The sequence below is a fragment of the Tasmannia lanceolata genome, unplaced genomic scaffold (assembly GCF_043159265.1).
Source record: "Tasmannia lanceolata isolate RefF3 unplaced genomic scaffold, GAP_Taslan_0.1 ptg000025l, whole genome shotgun sequence".
NCBI classification, from domain to species: Eukaryota; Viridiplantae; Streptophyta; class Magnoliopsida; order Canellales; family Winteraceae; genus Tasmannia; species Tasmannia lanceolata.
This window is the reverse complement of record NW_027518702.1, coordinates 3,980,160-3,997,536: the sequence shown is the minus strand read 5'-3', so window position 1 is coordinate 3,997,536 and position 17,377 is coordinate 3,980,160. Positions and strand designations below refer to the sequence as shown.

The window sequence follows — 17,377 nt, the reverse complement described above, 5'->3', positions numbered from 1 at the left end:
TAATAAAATGAGTGTTATTTCCTTTGCAAGCAATAAACATGGGCCATTAGATCAAAAGGGTGCGGTGTAAGGCTGGATTGGATTAGAACACTCTAGATCCTTAGGATTTCTAAGATGGCTTTAGGGAAAAAGAAGCAGCCAAAAGAGGGGTTTGAGAGTTTGAACCTAAGAAGATAAGAAGAGGTAGGATTTTAAAGAGGGGGAGAAGAAGGAGAAGGAGCCCGATTGACAGAGCTTCTCTGGAAATCAGCAAACATTTGGTGATTGCAATTGTCCACCATCCAAGTAGGTAATCTCAGTCGTTGCTAATATTTTGGGTTTCTTTGTTTTTGGATTTCATTTGTGATGATATATGGTCATGGATTTATGATTATTTTTTTGTGTTGCTTAGAATCCCCAAATCAATCTACTGTCCCTACATATTGATTTTTGGGTCTGTTATTCATCTCTAAATCCATAGCATTGTCTACCAAGCACGTTTAGCAAATCGAATTGAAGCTATGTCATTATTTCTGTCCTTGTAGTTAATGTAGAGTGATTTAAGGGGTTGCTGGTATGTGGATAATTGTTGAGATACTCGGACCCTTGTTCATTTCTCCACCTACCAAATTGAGTTGGAGCATGGGGTTTTATGAGCCTATCGCTTACATGGGATTTCAGCTTCTTACAATCAGAATAAAAAATCATGGGGAATAGGATAACTAAAAAATCATGGGGAATAGGATAACTAAAAAATCATGGGATATAGGATAACTGGCTGCAATGAAGAAGTGCGATTGTAATGTTATGACCTTAGATTTTAGGGGACTATTATTCACGATATCATATTGTTCTCTCTGCATTGCTAATTTGCTATCTATCCTTATTATCTACTTGAGTTGTTGACCTTGGTGGTACCTTATCTCAATGAGTGTAGTAAATTGATTTGTTTCGTCTCGAATGCTCATAATCTATATGCTTTGTCCTCATCAATTAGATTTGTGATTTGTACATGTCTCGGTTTACACATTTAGATACATCAGCACTTCTCTTTTAGGGTTTGGGGTTATCCTTTTCCTTCCTTATCCTTGTTCAGGATCATTTTTCACATGTTCTTCGGGATTCTCTTCGCATTTCAGGATCCCATCGGTTAAGGCGATGACGGAATGCTTCTTGAGCCAACCCCTTGCCCTTCACATCCATTTTCCCTCCATAGAATTCTTACAGGGTATATGGGTTTCCCTTCTTTTCGAGGTCATCATTTCCTATAGGGTTCAGGGTTTCAACCTCGTCTTCTTCTTCGGGTTCACTCTCCTCACGTTCCTCGAGGTCTTTCTCATGCTTCGGGATTCCATCATGAGAACACTTCTCTCGGGTTTAAGGCGACGACGGATGGAAACCTCCTGAGCCAAAACCCCCTTTCAATCAAAAGGGATAAAAACAACAAAAATCTAAAAACAATCCAAAACACCAAAAACTTTTTCGAACTACGTTGGCTTGATCCCTTTCCACAGTGTACGTAGGTAGCTTGGGTCCACCCAAGTACAGTCAAACCTTTCAAAACAAAAACAAAAATGGGCAAGGATAGTGATTGCCAGGTCACTCGGAGTCCCCTTTTCATTCCATTTTCGATTTTGATCGTGGTTTTCCGGTTTTCATCGGTTTTCCGACGTTTTATCGAGTTTTGGGACGGGCGATGACGTAGCGCGACCCCTTCACAGGGATTGTCCTCGCTGAGCTCAACGATAGGTCATGACGATCGCGAGACTTGTCCGATCTTCAGCAGATTAGGATCACTGGGCTTGATTCCATTCGAATCGCCCTCTGAGCCTATCGTGTATTCCATTTTCTTTCCCCTAGCATTTTTGGTCATCGTATACCTTTGATTTTCTGATTCCTTTATTTTCTTACATCTTGTTAGCTCACTGTGGGTTTGTCTTTGGTTTATTATGAATTACTTTTTTAGTTTGTTTACTGTTCTAGCATGTGATTGATTGCCATTTTCTTAGCCTTATCTCTTGCATAGCCTCGCATGCTAGTGTGTTTACTTTACTACTTTGGTTGCTTAGCTATAGTGTTTATTCATTCGTCTTATCTTGATTATCTGTCTAGCTATAGCTCTTTACTGCTTTCCTTATCTCATTATATCTGTCATTATCTGTTTAGTTGTAGCAATGCATGCGATTGTTTACTGCTTTCTTAGATGTGATGAGTTAGGATTAGATGCGATGAGCAAGGATTTGCTCGCTTTCTTTGCCTATCCCCGAGTCATGCATGCGTAGATAGACGTTTTCTCGGGGATGATTGTTCCCATTTCACATGATTTTTGCCCAAAACTCTTCAAAGTTAATTAGAACTGGCATAAGAGACCATGTGCTTGCACTTGGGCGAATTGGGGGTGCTCTTCGGATCTTCCTCATTCGTCACCAGGCACGGACCTTTTGTATCTCTGGTTATCTGTTGCAACAGAGTATTTCATGGGATCTAGGGCCCATTTCCTTGGATGGCGACTCTGAATGATTTTTAGGTGCGTCTTGGTTTCGAGGCTCCTGTCTCCTGATCAAGAGGTATCTCATACATATCAATCGCCACCCATGCTATGAGTGGCATCATTTCTAGAGTTCCTTGGTAGAGCTCTCTTTCACATTGTGGAGATCTTAGAGGATTGACGGGGATCACGCATCCCTCGCTCACCGTCCTCGGGATCGGGGTCCACAGGTTGGCGACTCTGCTGAGGAGTTCTTGAAACATTACCTAACTCTATAAACATATCGTTTTTACTAATTTTAAAGAAATTTGGGCCAAAATCAAGTTAAATGGGAACTTTTTCGCTTAGAATCCAAGGGCACCAGATAAGTGCGTAAATAAAATGAGAAAATCACACACTGCACAACATGTATTATCATATTCTTTATTTCTTTTATTGATTTTTATTATCATTGGTTCAATGGGATAGATACAATGCGTGCCCGACTGGGATGTCATTACCCTGATGGTGCTGTTGAATCTATTTTCAAGCTATGCGCTGGTGCTGCAGTCGTAAACATTACCTAACTCTATTTCCAAGATATTCTGTCGATCACCCCAAGCAAGTCCCTAGTGGGCGGCAGCCATTGGAGGGTTGTTTTCCCTTCCTTATTTGTGTGTTGAATCTCAAGAAAAAGAAATGATTAAAAAAAGGAATAAGGAAGAGGAAGCTAGACGGATCAAGACCCCTAGGGCTTTGATACTATGTTGTTTGAGAGAGAGAGAGAGAGAGAGAGAGAGAGAGAGGGAGATGATGATGATGCTTGAGAAATGGGGAAAGAGAAATCATCTCATTAGGGTATGAGGTTAGCATATATATATATATATATATATATATATATATATATATATATATGCTAACCCTAAGGCCCTGTTCATTTAGGATTATGACGACCGATTGCCACCCCCAATCCGATTATTTGACCCCAAATTACATTAACTTTGGGTCCAGTAATTCGATTGGAGGGTGACAACGGTTGCCACAATCTCAAACGAGCAGGGCCTAATTATAATCGGAATGAACAAAATACCCTCTCACCAGTGCTTTTATTATTACTTCTAAAAAAACTTTTATTAAACATTTAGGGTTTCTTGCCATCCCGTGCGATGCACCATGTGTATGTCAGTAAAATCAATCAATAGTATTATTAAACGATAACAACAGACTGTTCCTAACAATACAAGAGGTGCAGTATTACATCCCATGCACATTATATAAACGAATGTCATTAAAAGTAACTTAATACATATTAGGATCCATCCTAACAAATAAAACTTCTAAAGTTGACTTATTACACACTCAATTACGACCATACTATTAACTTATTCTAAGAAGCAAAGCTACATCTCTAATTGCAATTTAGGACTTAAATCTTCTGGAAGACAACTTGGGCTCCATGTAGAGGCTGTAAGGTAAGCAAGTCAGTGGGAGCATGAACATAAGTTGGCGAGACAATGAAAGAAAAGTGTTGGAGGATCATCACCAATGCAATTTTTGCCTCCACTAACCCCAGATTCTGACCCACACAAATCCTCGGCCCTAATCCGAACGGAAAATGTGCAACTAGATGATGCCTTTCCGTTTTGGAAAATCTCAACGGATTAAATTTACCTGCATCCTCTCCCCATATTTCAACACTGTGATGAATGGCAATCAAAGGAATGTAGAGTTGTGTGCCCGCGGGAAGATAGAGCTCCCCTATCTGAATGTCCTTAAGTACTTGCCTCAGAAGCGAGGGAACTGGGTGATATAGACGGAGAGTTTCATCAACTATCATGCCTACCTGCAGAGACAAACGATCACATGAACAAAATCTTACAAGGTTAGCTAGTAGAGTATTTATTGGATGTACAGATTTTGGCCTCATTGGTTTTACTTCCATGCCAACTAGACACCACTTTAATAATATTGAGACATACCAAAAACCAACATTTTAGCTTCTCTTGGCAAGTCCCTGAACTGGGTCTAATAGATTGAAATACCCGAGAAATTTTTATTTTTGGAAATTGACTACTAGTGAATAGTATTTCGGTCTAATTGTGTTAGGTTAAGAAACTTTAACCTAAACTATAAATACAAATATTGGTCACGTTCTCTCCACAAGAAAACCCAGAGAGGAGAGACGGCCGAGGAGAGCTTAGGTATCAGAAATTCTATTCCGAGGTAAGATGCTGATCGTTTCATTTTAATCATCTTTTTTTCAATAGAATAGATTCATCTTGATAAAGGGTCTTGTCTGGGTAGAATAGCCTTATCCTCATTCCTTGTCCACAGTCTATTCTGAAATAAATGATCCCGTTCAGTGCGTGAACCATTAACTGCACCCATGATTCCTGCTTATGGTCCACTACCCCAGTGACCGAGACAAGAAACCCCAATCCGTGTATGGAGGGAAGGCTTGATGCTAGTTGTGTACAAGAAAAGATGTCTAGGCTCAACCCCAACCTGGAACATTTTAGGTCTGCAAAGAGCTGCAATATCATATCACCCTGCCTCTTAGAATCTGTGGGCATGATATTCCTATTTTGCTGCCTAAAGACAAACATCTATCAATATAAAAGCATGTCACAAACATTTCTTTCAAGTTAAACCATAGATGTTGTGAATTCCATTGATAAATTAAACTTCAATACAATAATGACTAGATTTTAGGGCATACACTTTAACATTCCGTTGCCCGGGCACAGTCGACCATGAACTTGTACGATCGACCGTCCAAGGCCTTGTTTGCCTATGTTCGGCCAACCGTTGTAGGCCGGTCAACCAACCAAGAAGCTTTGTTTACGGCCGGATTTCTTTTAGAGTGTGGTTTTTTACATTTGTAACCGTCCATATGTGCACTCTTATGTATGTTCTTGATTTTTTGGGTGATAGGTGATTGGATCCGGGTCCTCGAGGAAATTGTGGTTCCGTAAGTAAGTAATATGGTACCCTTAGTGTTTTCTTCCTTAAACTAACCCTAGTGATTTTAAAATTGTTGGTATTGTGATTTGTAACGCATATTTGAGAACTCTATTAAATATCTTAGCATTTTGCCAAACCTTGTTCAGTAACCCCGTAATTGACATAGTAGGGTCTAGCATGCCTTGTTTGACAAACTTTCAATCACATGTATATTAGATTTTCAAATACTTGAAAAGACTGGTTTTTCGAACTGGCTATTTTACTTGTGATAAGTTTCAAACCATGCTTTGCATATTATTATTCATTATGGGACTAATTACCGATTTAGGCTCAACTATTTTCAGAAATAGTTTGTATATGTCTTGTGATCATGACTGAAAAAACATTTTTTTTTTATATGGATACTCTAGCATATATCATGGCGGCTAAGGTCTGATTTTGATCCCGCTGATGGAGGTTAAACGTTGGCCCTGTCTGACTTGTAATCTGAGGAGTGACTCCGGCACCAACGAGCATCAATGACCTGCAATAACTCAGTCTGTGGTACTTCAGAACCTTCTGTTATGTTCTGGTACTTCGGTACACCTGTCATTTGGTACTACGTACCCATGACCTCTGATTGTGTGATATAACCTAAGCCGTGCACATGAGATTATTGAAATCTGCAGCATTCTGCCTAGCTCTGCTCTGGTTTATCTGACCTGTTTTGATGCCCAACTATTTCTTAATCTGATTTTATCTTATTAACATGTTTATATTTCTAATTTTGGCATGTTAGACCCAACTACGATAGTATTTAATTACTTGCGGGCGTTCGAGCTTACATGTGGTTATATTTCTATTGTTAGATCCTGAATTTTGAATCTGTGTGAGTATCGGTAGTGCAGATTAGCTTAGCTATCTGGAGGCTTTAGTCGTTGAATCTTCATTTTGCCAAGAGTGAACAATTGTTTGTCTTAAGCAATTTGAAGGAATTGTAATGGTTTGGACAGCATGATGGGATTGAGAATAGTGATGGGAACAGTTGGTTATATAATTATTTATGGAAACTTTAGTAGCTCTGATTATGACCCGGGTATGATGTGGATGGATTGTTAGATATTTGTCTTGTGGATCATGAGAGGCCTTGTGTGCTTACAAGGGCTACTATTTCATTCATCTCGTGCTTGTCACGCCTTCGGGTCAGGGACGTGGCATAGATCGGGGGCTAACATATCAAAAATCATGGGAAGGACAACGACAATGTGTCACTAGTTGTTGGATCGTGTGGCTATATGCTTTCAATTGGATAGCTGGGACGAATGGGTAGATAACCTTCACCGTACCATAAATTCTCAGCACTAGTTGCACACACATTACATGCATTATTTCATTTATATGTCTTTTTACTTTATTATAAAGCCTTAGTCAGACAATTTACCACATGCATGATCATGTGAATTAATGGGACTAATATCTAATAGATATCTTTCTTCTATCTACTGAATTCAAAAGGCGAACGGGGCGGCTATCTATCTTCAAAAGGCGAAGTTAGGATCTTTGGCAAGCAATAAGCACTTAAATAATACAATTCGAGTGTACCATCTTCTTTCTCATTTCGAGGAAAAGGTTCGAGAGGAAAAGGAAACAACGGAGGGATCCGACTTACTAAAACAAGAGATATATCTTATTAAGGTTTTTTTTTTCCATTGACTTATGAATGTCATAGCATGAGAGTTATATAAACTCTCTCTAGGCTTACAATAGAACAATCAAGCAAGAGCAAAAGTCCTAAAGAGGCAAAAAAAAATTCCTACCATTGTTGCCCAAAATAGATTTTTATTTGGAAGAAATAAGAAAGCCTTCTCCCACACTTCTTCCCATTTTACCATGATCTAAAAAGCCATTATTTTGATTTTTCTTTATTTAAAATCTTCTCTGTGATCTAAACATATACCAGTAATGTCCAAAAGACATGTGGGGGCCAAAAAGTTTATGCTTAAGAAAGAACCTAACAGTGATTGTCTTTTTCACACTTTTCTTCTAACTAATCTACTTTAGGGAGAATTTGGGTGTACATTAAAATTGCAATCTGGCCCCCTTTTCGATTGCCATTGTACACAAACAAAAATCCTAAGAGGCCCAAATTGCAATTTGGGTGTACATCCATCAAAACATCTCCCTTATTTTGATAATGGCACTCCATTTTGTTACACAAAAAAATAATTGAAAATGGAACTCACAAGCTTGAGTTGATTCAAGGTATTTGCAGCAGGAATTTCATGGCGGCCATAGAGGTTAAGGACTTCTTCGCGGGCTTTGCTTTGCCACTCTTGGTGCAACCCTAGGATAAGAAGCATCCATGATAGAAGATTTGCAGTCGTTTCCTTTCCAGCAAAGTAAAATGTCTTACACTCACCTATGATTTCTTCCACCCCAATTCTCTCTTCTTTTTCTTGCTTCTTTGCAAAGATCATCGAACCAAGTAGATTCTTTGTATTTTCGCTCACTTCCCCATTGTTTTCTATCAGCTTTCTAAATGAACTGTCGAATTTCCCAATCCAATCTCCATATCTTAATGTTTTCCTTTGTAGGCACAAACCTATAAAACAATCAATTATATTTATTGTGAGTTTGTCGAGAACATGTTATATTGCAGGAATATTAGAAAAATGAAATTTGTACTCCATGTTTGATAATGAAACTCAAAGTTTCAACTAGAAGGTTTTCTAATTAGCTACTAAAAGGTTGTTACAATTTCACAAAAAGTAATCGATACCCAATCAGAAGAGTGCTTAAAAAGTGTGCCAATATTAAAATATTGGAGTGCAGATAAAAAGTAATTACGGACATAATATTTTACTCTCCCAAGTAAGAGAACGGGGTCAATATATCACTTCCCTTCTAATTAGAAATTAAAGGCTACTACAATTCACAAAGTACTTGTTTAGGTGCTGGGAATGGAAGGTGCCATGAAAAAAATGATGTGCCCGACATGTGAAGGAAAAGTAATGGAATGGAACATTTTCAGATTCCAATGATTGTTTGTTTTTCGTAACTAAAAAGGGAAAAGATAATTTCTCTTTGACTCTCTATTTCTCAATTGAAAATATGTTAGAATATGTAGGATCTAACAGTTGGATTGGGTTAAGATCTCACCGTTGGATATCTTGGAGGTAGATTGGGTAAGTTGGCTAAATGAGGCAACTAGATAAATTATGCAAGTGGATTAGAAGAGGCAAGCAAGAGAGATTAGGAAAGTATATTTGACTAGGTAGATTTGATTAGGATTTCCTTCCATAATTATCTTGATTTCCATTCTAAATTTATCATGTGAGTGGTCTATATAAGCACACAATGATTATCTTGTAAATGAATCCAAGATTAGTATAAATTCTCTAATTTTATCATGGTATCAGAGCTTTGGGTTGGCTTGTGCATCAAATGCAACGTCACATCATCTTCTTCCTCGTAAAGTTTCAACAGACGATAAATGTGCGAGGAGGGGTTTGAAGAACCAAGGCTATTCCCAAGCAAGGAAGGGGCCGGGGAAGCCTCGCTCGACCGACACTCAAGCATATGATGGACTTGCCCCTACAAGACGGCTCTCCATAACATAGGTGACACATTAGCTCCACGAAATAGAGAAGGTAATAAAAAAATAAGGAAAAAATGGAAGCAGTGCCGTCCGCCGGAGAACAACGATTCTAAAGTCGTGCTCAGTGCGCAGTCCGATCGACCCACTCTGTAGTGTATCCAAGCAAGAGTGAAATTTCGGGTTTCAATAACGAAACCGAAATCAATTAAACCTGAAATTCTTGTTTATTTCGGCCGAAATTTCGTATCCTGAAATTTCATCCAAAATTTTTAGGGATTCCACCCAAAAAAATCTGGATTTTTTATAATTATTTAATATTATCCTGAAATTACCACAATTTTCAGAAAAAAGGAGTGAAAATAGCCGTGGAATAGATCTCGTCAAATTTCGGCCGAAATTTCGATTGAAACCTTGGTTGTGGTTAACATTTTCCTAGATATATAAAATAATAAAAGCAAAAGTGACTTATGTTCTACAGCCCAAAAGTTGGCCTTTAGCATTTTATGTGAAGTGACTTTATTTGGGGAAGTTATATATTCGCCCCTTCTTCTACTTGGACAGCCCCTGAAGTGTATTTATGAATACTCTTTTACCCTAGTGGGGGCTGTCCCAATTAAAAAAACTAAAGGGGGAATATGTCATTTACCTTTTACTTTTGTCCTACTATAAAATCTAATTGGAATAGGCTAAAAATAATCATATTCCATATTTTTAGCCACTTTGGTCCTGTCTCAATCATGCCCTCTCAAATATCTCTCCTCCTCTCATCACTTGCAGACATTAATTTGTCGTGAAAAAAAAAAATAAAGAGAGGAGCTGCATTATTTAAAGAAGGGAGTGTGGACCGGCTAGTTCAGTTCAATTTTTATAACATGAGAAAATACTCTCACCTGAATCATGGTATGTACGCCCTCTTGAACGCCCGTGAGACAAGTTGTATCTATTCATCTTGCAATTGGAAAATCTTCCTTCCCTCTTCAAAATTCCTCCCAAATGCTGTTCTAGAGATTACATCAGCTGTGAATTCGTTGAGCTCCTTTTGCACCTCTATTTCAAATTCTCCCTTTTCTCCTCCCTCAACCTCCCACTTCTCCAACATTTTCCTTGTGCTAGCAACTATTTTGGGCACCCATTCTTGCAAAAAAAAAAAAAAAAACTGTCATACGAGAAGCAACAGAACATGAAGACCATCAGCTAGGGGTGCAACTCGGGTCAGGTTGGGTCAACCCGACCCGAGGGAGCCTTTTTTCCAACCCGACCCGCCGCAAGTTCAACCCGACCTGACCCGAGTTTTGAAGCTTAAAAAAATTTGATTAAAAATGTCGGGTTTCACTCGGGTCGGGTTGCCCAAACCCTCAACCTGACCCCACCCAATTTCCAATCCAGGTTGGGAAAACTCCGACCCTACTTTTTTTTGGGTTGAACCCGACCCGAGTTGCATCAGCAGAGTCCCACGAAGGAAATGTACGTACAGTCCAGTTTTTTTCAAAAAGTACTGTATAGTTCAATCAGATCCAAACCATCCATTTACTGGCCCACGATTATGTAGGTTTTCCAAAAATCATTTCCATAAGATGATCCCTACCATCAGGTCTATAGATCATCCAAAAAATCAGTCCCTCTATAGATCAGATGATTAGGATCATCCATTGGATCATGGAGTGGCTAAACAAGGCTACATTAGATCATGGGCCTATGGACATTCTATATATGTATCAGACAAAAAACTACAGAAATCAAGTACAATAACACCATATAAAATCTCCACATTCCTAATGGACATTCTATATATGTATCAGACAAAAAACTACAGAAAGGAAACACTAAACAAGGCTACATTAGATCCGTTAAAGATTTTTCAAAATCAAGTGTTTTTGGTCAAAACAATTTTTGGAAAATATTTTCTTTAAGTGTGTTTTGGAAAAGAAAAAACTTTTCTTTGGAAATAGTTGCTTTTTGCAAGAGAAAGAGAATAGTGTAAAGTAGAGGGAAAAGATAGTCCCGTACCGACTCGTAAGAAAGAAAGAGTTGAGCTTATAAAGCTTCACTCTTTCTTCTTATTTGTTTATGTGCACATGGGGTCTTAGCCGTGGGTCGAACCGCGGGACGGTGCAACGCACCGTCCGCGCACGCACGGCGTGGGCAATGGGCTATAGGGCGCTTTATTGGCGCTTTTTTAGGCGCACTTTGCACTTCGCACGCCGCATCGTAGCGAGGAGCGATTGGAGCCTTTAATTTTTCCAGATTTGATCTGGACCGTTGGATCTAGACGATTGTGGATCGGTCTAGTGGGTGGGCCGAATAGTTCATAGGCCCTTCAAGCCCAAGCCCAGTGTCGAATAGTTCGATTGGGTTGGGCTTTGATTCGAGCACAACGGTCGGCCCAGCGGGCCCAGTGCTCCAACGGTCAGTGGGTGAGATCCATTGGGTTGTGTCTCTTCCCCAACGGTCATGGATCTAAGGGGTGCGATCTGTACCATAGATGGATCATCTAACGGTTAGATGGGAGGACGGGAATTTAATTATCCCAACAGTCTCTCTAGGTTTGATCTGGTTCGTTGAATCGCGTATGGGCGCGATCTAACGGCCAGAATTCAAACCGATCTGGAAAGACTCTATACAGGGGTGCTTTTCACACTGAAAAGTCACCAGAGGCTCTATAAAAGTTGCAGAACCCAGCCATTTCAAGGTAGAATCGAATTTACCCATTTCAGGACAAATTCTTAATACTTCCAGTGCATTATACTCTCTTTCTTGCTCCCACCAAAATTCGTTTTACTAAACTATTTTCTTATTGTTTATCTAATTACTGTTATACTGCAGTAACAGAAATTAGACTGATTCTCTCAGGCTTGTAAGATTCTAAGGGCATTTTGGATTTGACTCCGCTTGTGCATAGCGTCGTCAAATTAGTAGGACATTCCTACTGGCTTCATTGTATCTTGGAGGCAGTTCGCGGATCCCCTTTGCACACTTCTAGTGGGGGCGAAATCTGTCTTAAGGAAAGCGATTTCGCGCCTTGAAGCAAACTGGTTACTGCTTTTTTTCTTTCCAACAGATACAGAATTATTTCTCTAACAATCTTAAGACAGATTTTATTCTTTGCTTCAATGGCGTTGTACTCAATCCGTCAAATGTCCCAAGACTTTGTCAAACTTGAGCGATTTGACAAAGGGAATTTCAAGCGATGGCAGAAGAAGTTGCACTTCATCCTTACGTCGCTCAAAGTTGTTCGAGTTCTCACATCCCCAAGGCCGACAACAGTTAAAAATGAGACATTAGCGCAGGCTCGTGCAAGAATGAAATGGGAACAAGACGATTACATCTGCAAAGGGCACATCCTCAATGCTATGTCGGATACTTTGTTCGACATATATCAGGGAATGGGATCGGCAAGTGAGATTTGGAACGCACTCGAAGCGAAGTACATGGCGGAGGATGCTAGCAGCAAAAAATTCTCTGTGAGTCGTTTCCTGAATTATCGCATGGTAGATGATAGACCTGTTATTGATCAACTGCATGAAATCCAACACATGGTGAGTCAAATTCATTTGCAAGGCATTTTACTTGATGATTCCTTTATAATTCCGTCGATTATTGACAAACTTCCGCCAAGTTGGAAAGAATTTAGAAAAAGTCTTAAACACAAGAAAGAGGAGATTTCTCTTGATGACTTGGCTCTATGCCTCAGGATTGAGGAAGAGTCAAGGATTAGAGATCATAAAGAAGATCATGAGAATTCTTCCTCTAAGATACACTTGGTGGAAAATGTCAATAAACCAAACCAACAAGGGAAAGGCAATCGGAAGAGAAACAAACACCCTGACAAGAAGAATAATAAGAATAGGAAAAGGAAGGGTGCTTGTTTCAATTGTGGCAAACCAGGCCACTACAAGAGTGAATGTCGACTTCTTAAAGATAAGAAGTCGGGAACACCAACAGACAACAACAAGTTTGTGGCCATGATTTCAGAAGCAAATATTCTTGAAGATGGCAATGATTGGTGGATTGACTCGGGTGCGACGAGGCATGTCTGCAAAGACAGGAATCTGTTTTCGACCTATGAAACGGTTGAAGATGGAAGTGTCCTTTACATGGGCAATTCGTCGACGGCAGAAGTCAAAGGAAGAGGCAAAGTAGAACTGGAATTTACATCCGGCAAGCGCCTCACTCTTACCGATGTCTTTCATGTACCTGAAGTGCGAAAGAATTTAGTTTCTGGAAGCATTCTTAACAAGAATGGCTTCAAGCTCGTATTTGAATCTGACAAATTCATTCTTTCTAAGGGGGGTACCTTTGTTGGAAAGGGATATATGTATGAAGGGATGTTTAAACTCAATATCAATAAAGTGAATGTCTTTGCTTATGTTGTTGACTCTTTATCTTTATGGCATAATCGTTTAGGACATGTTAATACTAGGAAAATGCATGATATGGTTAAGTTAGATTTAATTCCAAAATGTGAAATTGATTTAGTAGATAAATGCAAAATATGTATGCAAACTAAATTAATAACTAAACCATTTCCCTCAGTAGATAGAACTTCTAATCTGTTAGACCTTGGAGGGCCAGAACCTGAAAGAAATCGATACGTATTAAATGCTAGCCGAAAGAGACAATAATAAAAAATTTCAAAATGAGACTGCAGAGAGAATGATTGAGGCTGGACTCTGATGGTATTAGGAAGGGCAAAGGGTCTTTGTTCCTCCACTCTTCCAAGATTCGTGTGTTTTGAACTAAAGTCTAAAACTACCTGCATAGCGTAGTTGTTTGCAAACATTGCCTGTCTTCCGTAATTTTCATATTTAAAATCCATTACAACATGATTGGCCCGTTAAGGTTAAAGCATTTACAAGCCTGCTGTCATTTTTTCAAAAAACACGTGCAACAATTTTCATGAAATAAAGGGGAACTAAGCTCAAAAGTTGAATCTGACGATTATTACGAGTTCCCTCTCTCAAAGCACGAGCAGTTGTAGAGCAGTTAAAGATGCAAAGCTATATAAAGGGACGACTGCCTCGTAAGAAGTGCTCACCGCACCAACACAAAACATGTCTTAGTATTTATGTTTGGGAAGTGATATATCCACCCCTTTTGATTACTTGGGACACCCAGCAGCATATCATTGACTGCAGAGAGGTTGATGTACTTCACGTCAGAAAGATTCAATGGTTCTAATTGCCACGTACATTGATGCTAGGAGTCCCAAGTAGTCAAAAGGGGTGGATATATCACTTCTCTTGTCTTTTTATCGTTTACTTTTCCTACACTATCATTTACTTTTTGTAGCTATAGCTTGTCCGATCAAATTAATGAACTTGAATCCATATCTTCTCAGGTGAGCATTTCTCTTTAATTGCCCATCCCAAGCACTGGCATTTGTTTGTGCTATTTTATTAGCTAGTTAATCGGATAACCGGCGATCCCTAGAGTCATTTGCATTATACGTGCATCAACAAAGGCATTTGTATTTTGCGGAATAGGCGTTTACTATGGGCCGTTCATAATCTACGTATGTCGACATCACAAATTTGGCATCGCGTCGTTCTGGAAAAAATCCTTTCCATCTATGTAAAGGCATTAAAGCCCAAGGAAGAAGTGGTGTTCCCCTCTTCTTCGTAATCGCCTGAAATCCAAACCCGGTGAACGGAAAACTCTGTCGTCGACCCCTTGAATTGAATTTTGAATTGTCTTCTAAAGACTGGCACGACCGCACATTCACCACTCCACACACATGGTCACATAGCAGTCACGTTAACCAATCACGCCAGCGATCCTCAATAGGCAACATCTTTTGGCATGCCCAGTTGCACCCTACTATGAAGCGGCGTTAAATAGCTCATAATACCAGAAGTGAAAGTGCAAGCATCGGTGGTCTCAGGAACCCTAGTGATTCGTCGAGACCTAAGATCAAATGACTTTCAATAAGGAAAATCTTCTATAAGCGGAGAATCTGAATCTAGTTTCGTCGATTATATATACTTCTCTACAAGGACGAAATGCTGATGCGCCCGTCTCACTTCTAGACATGTGTTAGCCCAAGGGTTCATCCAATCACCTATGTTTTGATGACTAACAAACCCAAATTGATTTTATTTTTTTTTGTGGACCAATGTTGTGTCTTGTGAGTGTATGTGCATTAGATAAGTTCAGTGGACATATCTCATCTTGCACTGCACAGTTGCCAAAAGCTTGAGGAACAACTATGGAAAATATCAAAGAGCTGGACCAAATGGAAGACATTCATCCTTGGAGGATGTCCAAGAGGAAAGCTCAATTGAAGGGATCTCAAGCAAGGCAAGAGTCAAAGGAATCATCTTGAAGATCAAATTATAAGGGAGAGTTTTACTTAGAATTGTACATCCTTCTTTCCTAGATTTTTCTTCAAGTTCATGGCACCAAAATTTTCCCAAAAGGTTTACAAAATATTTTTAAAACCAAGTCCTAAAAGCTCAAAATTAATAAAAAAAAAAAAAGGTTTTAAACAACAAATTTAAAATCCATGTTCCTCAGTCGACCGTGCCTGACAGTCGATCGCAAGCGCATTGGTTTGAAAAAATTAAATGGAACAGAGTCTATCGGGCGGTCTACAGGACCCCGCACGATCAAGCGAGACCCAGTGCTCGACCTCGCCCGATAAACAAAGTTTTTATAAAAGCCCAACGACTAGTTGGGCCGTAGAACGAGAGGTCTACCAAGAGAGCCATTGGGAGCCATAAAACGGCTAGTTTTGGGTTAGAATACTATATATACATTGTTCCTTGCACTTATTTGAGTTCCAATGGTTAACCAACCCATTTAAGCCTTGATTAAACACTTGCAAACTATTTTTGGTTAAAAAATAATCTCTCCAACTCTTGTGCCTTGAATCTTGATTAAACCCTTGAGAACTGGATTAGGCTTACTTGTAATCAACTTTGAGAAGAATCTTCATTATTATTCATCATGCAATTAGCCCTCAAGGAGGCAAAGCTATTATAGTTTCTTCGTACAATGGTACTTAAACATTCATTGCAAAGGTGGTAATGAAATACCCCAAAATACCCCCTAGTGTAAATTTGTCCCTTCTCTAGTGAGGAAGGTATCTTCGTCCAATCCTAATTAAGTAATTAGGGCTTTTCTTAAACTAATATAAATACTAATCTTTGACTAAAACCCCACAGAGAGTTTTCAAAACCTAAAGAAGGGAGGCTTTGGGTGAAAAGAAAAATCGTGCGCGTGGCTTAGGAGGATTGGATTTTGAAGTCGGAGATCTTGATCAAGGTAAGAAATCCTACTAAACCTTGAAAATATGATCTTGGAGTTGTGGAAGTCGGTAGTTTCTTCTGTTTATTGATTGGATCTCATTGTATCTTCTTTCCCGGGTCGTTTTTATCCCACAAACGGTGTTCTTAGGGTCTGTTCATCACAGGGACTTCATAGAACCTAAGATTGATCGTTTACAATGCCCGAGGAGGAAGATGCAATGATTTATTACCCTAAAACCCTTTTTCTACCGATCACCGTCCAACGGATCCAACCGTGATCAATTTGGATGATCAATGTGCAATATATAGCCATTTAAAATTATGAAAATCAGAATACATCGAAGGAATTCGGAAAGACGTGCACATGGCCGACCGTGGGAGACTGTTTGCAGAGTTCCCTGGATGGTCGACCGTGAAAGTTTCTGTCCAAGCGACTTTGTTTCACGGATTTTCCAGTTTTGGTTGGATTTTTAGGGATTTTCCTCATGAGTTCTCTATCCTCGAACTCCTTTAATAATGAGGCAATGTGTATTGATAGGTGATCAACCCTTGGATTCGGACAATTGATGAAACTCTTGTTGAAGTAAATTTTATGTTGGATCTGTGAGAATTCGTACCCTAGAAAAGAACCCGTCGTTATTTCGATTAGTTGTTGGATTGGGAATATGTTTAACTATATCGATCTGTTCGTATTCTCAATGATAATATAGTACTTGAGAACTTGTTAATCTTGTTGATGGTTTTACCCTGAACTTCACAAAATTAGGACCCGGCATGCCAGTTGTATATTCCTCATGTTCTGTTAATGTGTAATCCATGGTTCATACGTGATATACCCTAATTTATCATTCCTTGTCTTGTAATGCATGTTTCTTTTGCACATTTATATACATTAATTTATCTCATGTTCTGTTGTGTGATATATGCATGGCTTGTGTTATAGTTGCATATTCGATACCAGGACGCTTTAGTCGTGCTCTAGTGGCTTGTGCAGTATACCTGATACGTGGGATGCTTTGGTCGGGCTCCAGTGGCTTGTGCAGTATACCTCGTATTTGGATGGTAGTATTCACAGGTTGCTTTGGTCAGACTCTAGTAGCTTGTACAGTATACCTGACATGTGGGTTGCTTTGATCGGGCTCT

The 17,377-nt window shown here is 39.4% G+C and overlaps 1 long non-coding RNA gene across 1 annotated transcript; it reads left to right on the top strand.

Annotated features, from left to right (window-relative positions):
* The first annotated feature begins 201 nt into the window (after window positions 1–201).
* LOC143857838 (uncharacterized) lies at window positions 202–6,174 on the top strand. Its single transcript, XR_013238770.1, has 2 exons — window positions 202–285; window positions 5,821–6,174. It is a non-coding gene; the product is annotated as an uncharacterized LOC143857838 (long non-coding RNA).
* The last annotated feature ends 11,203 nt before the right edge of the window (window positions 6,175–17,377 follow it).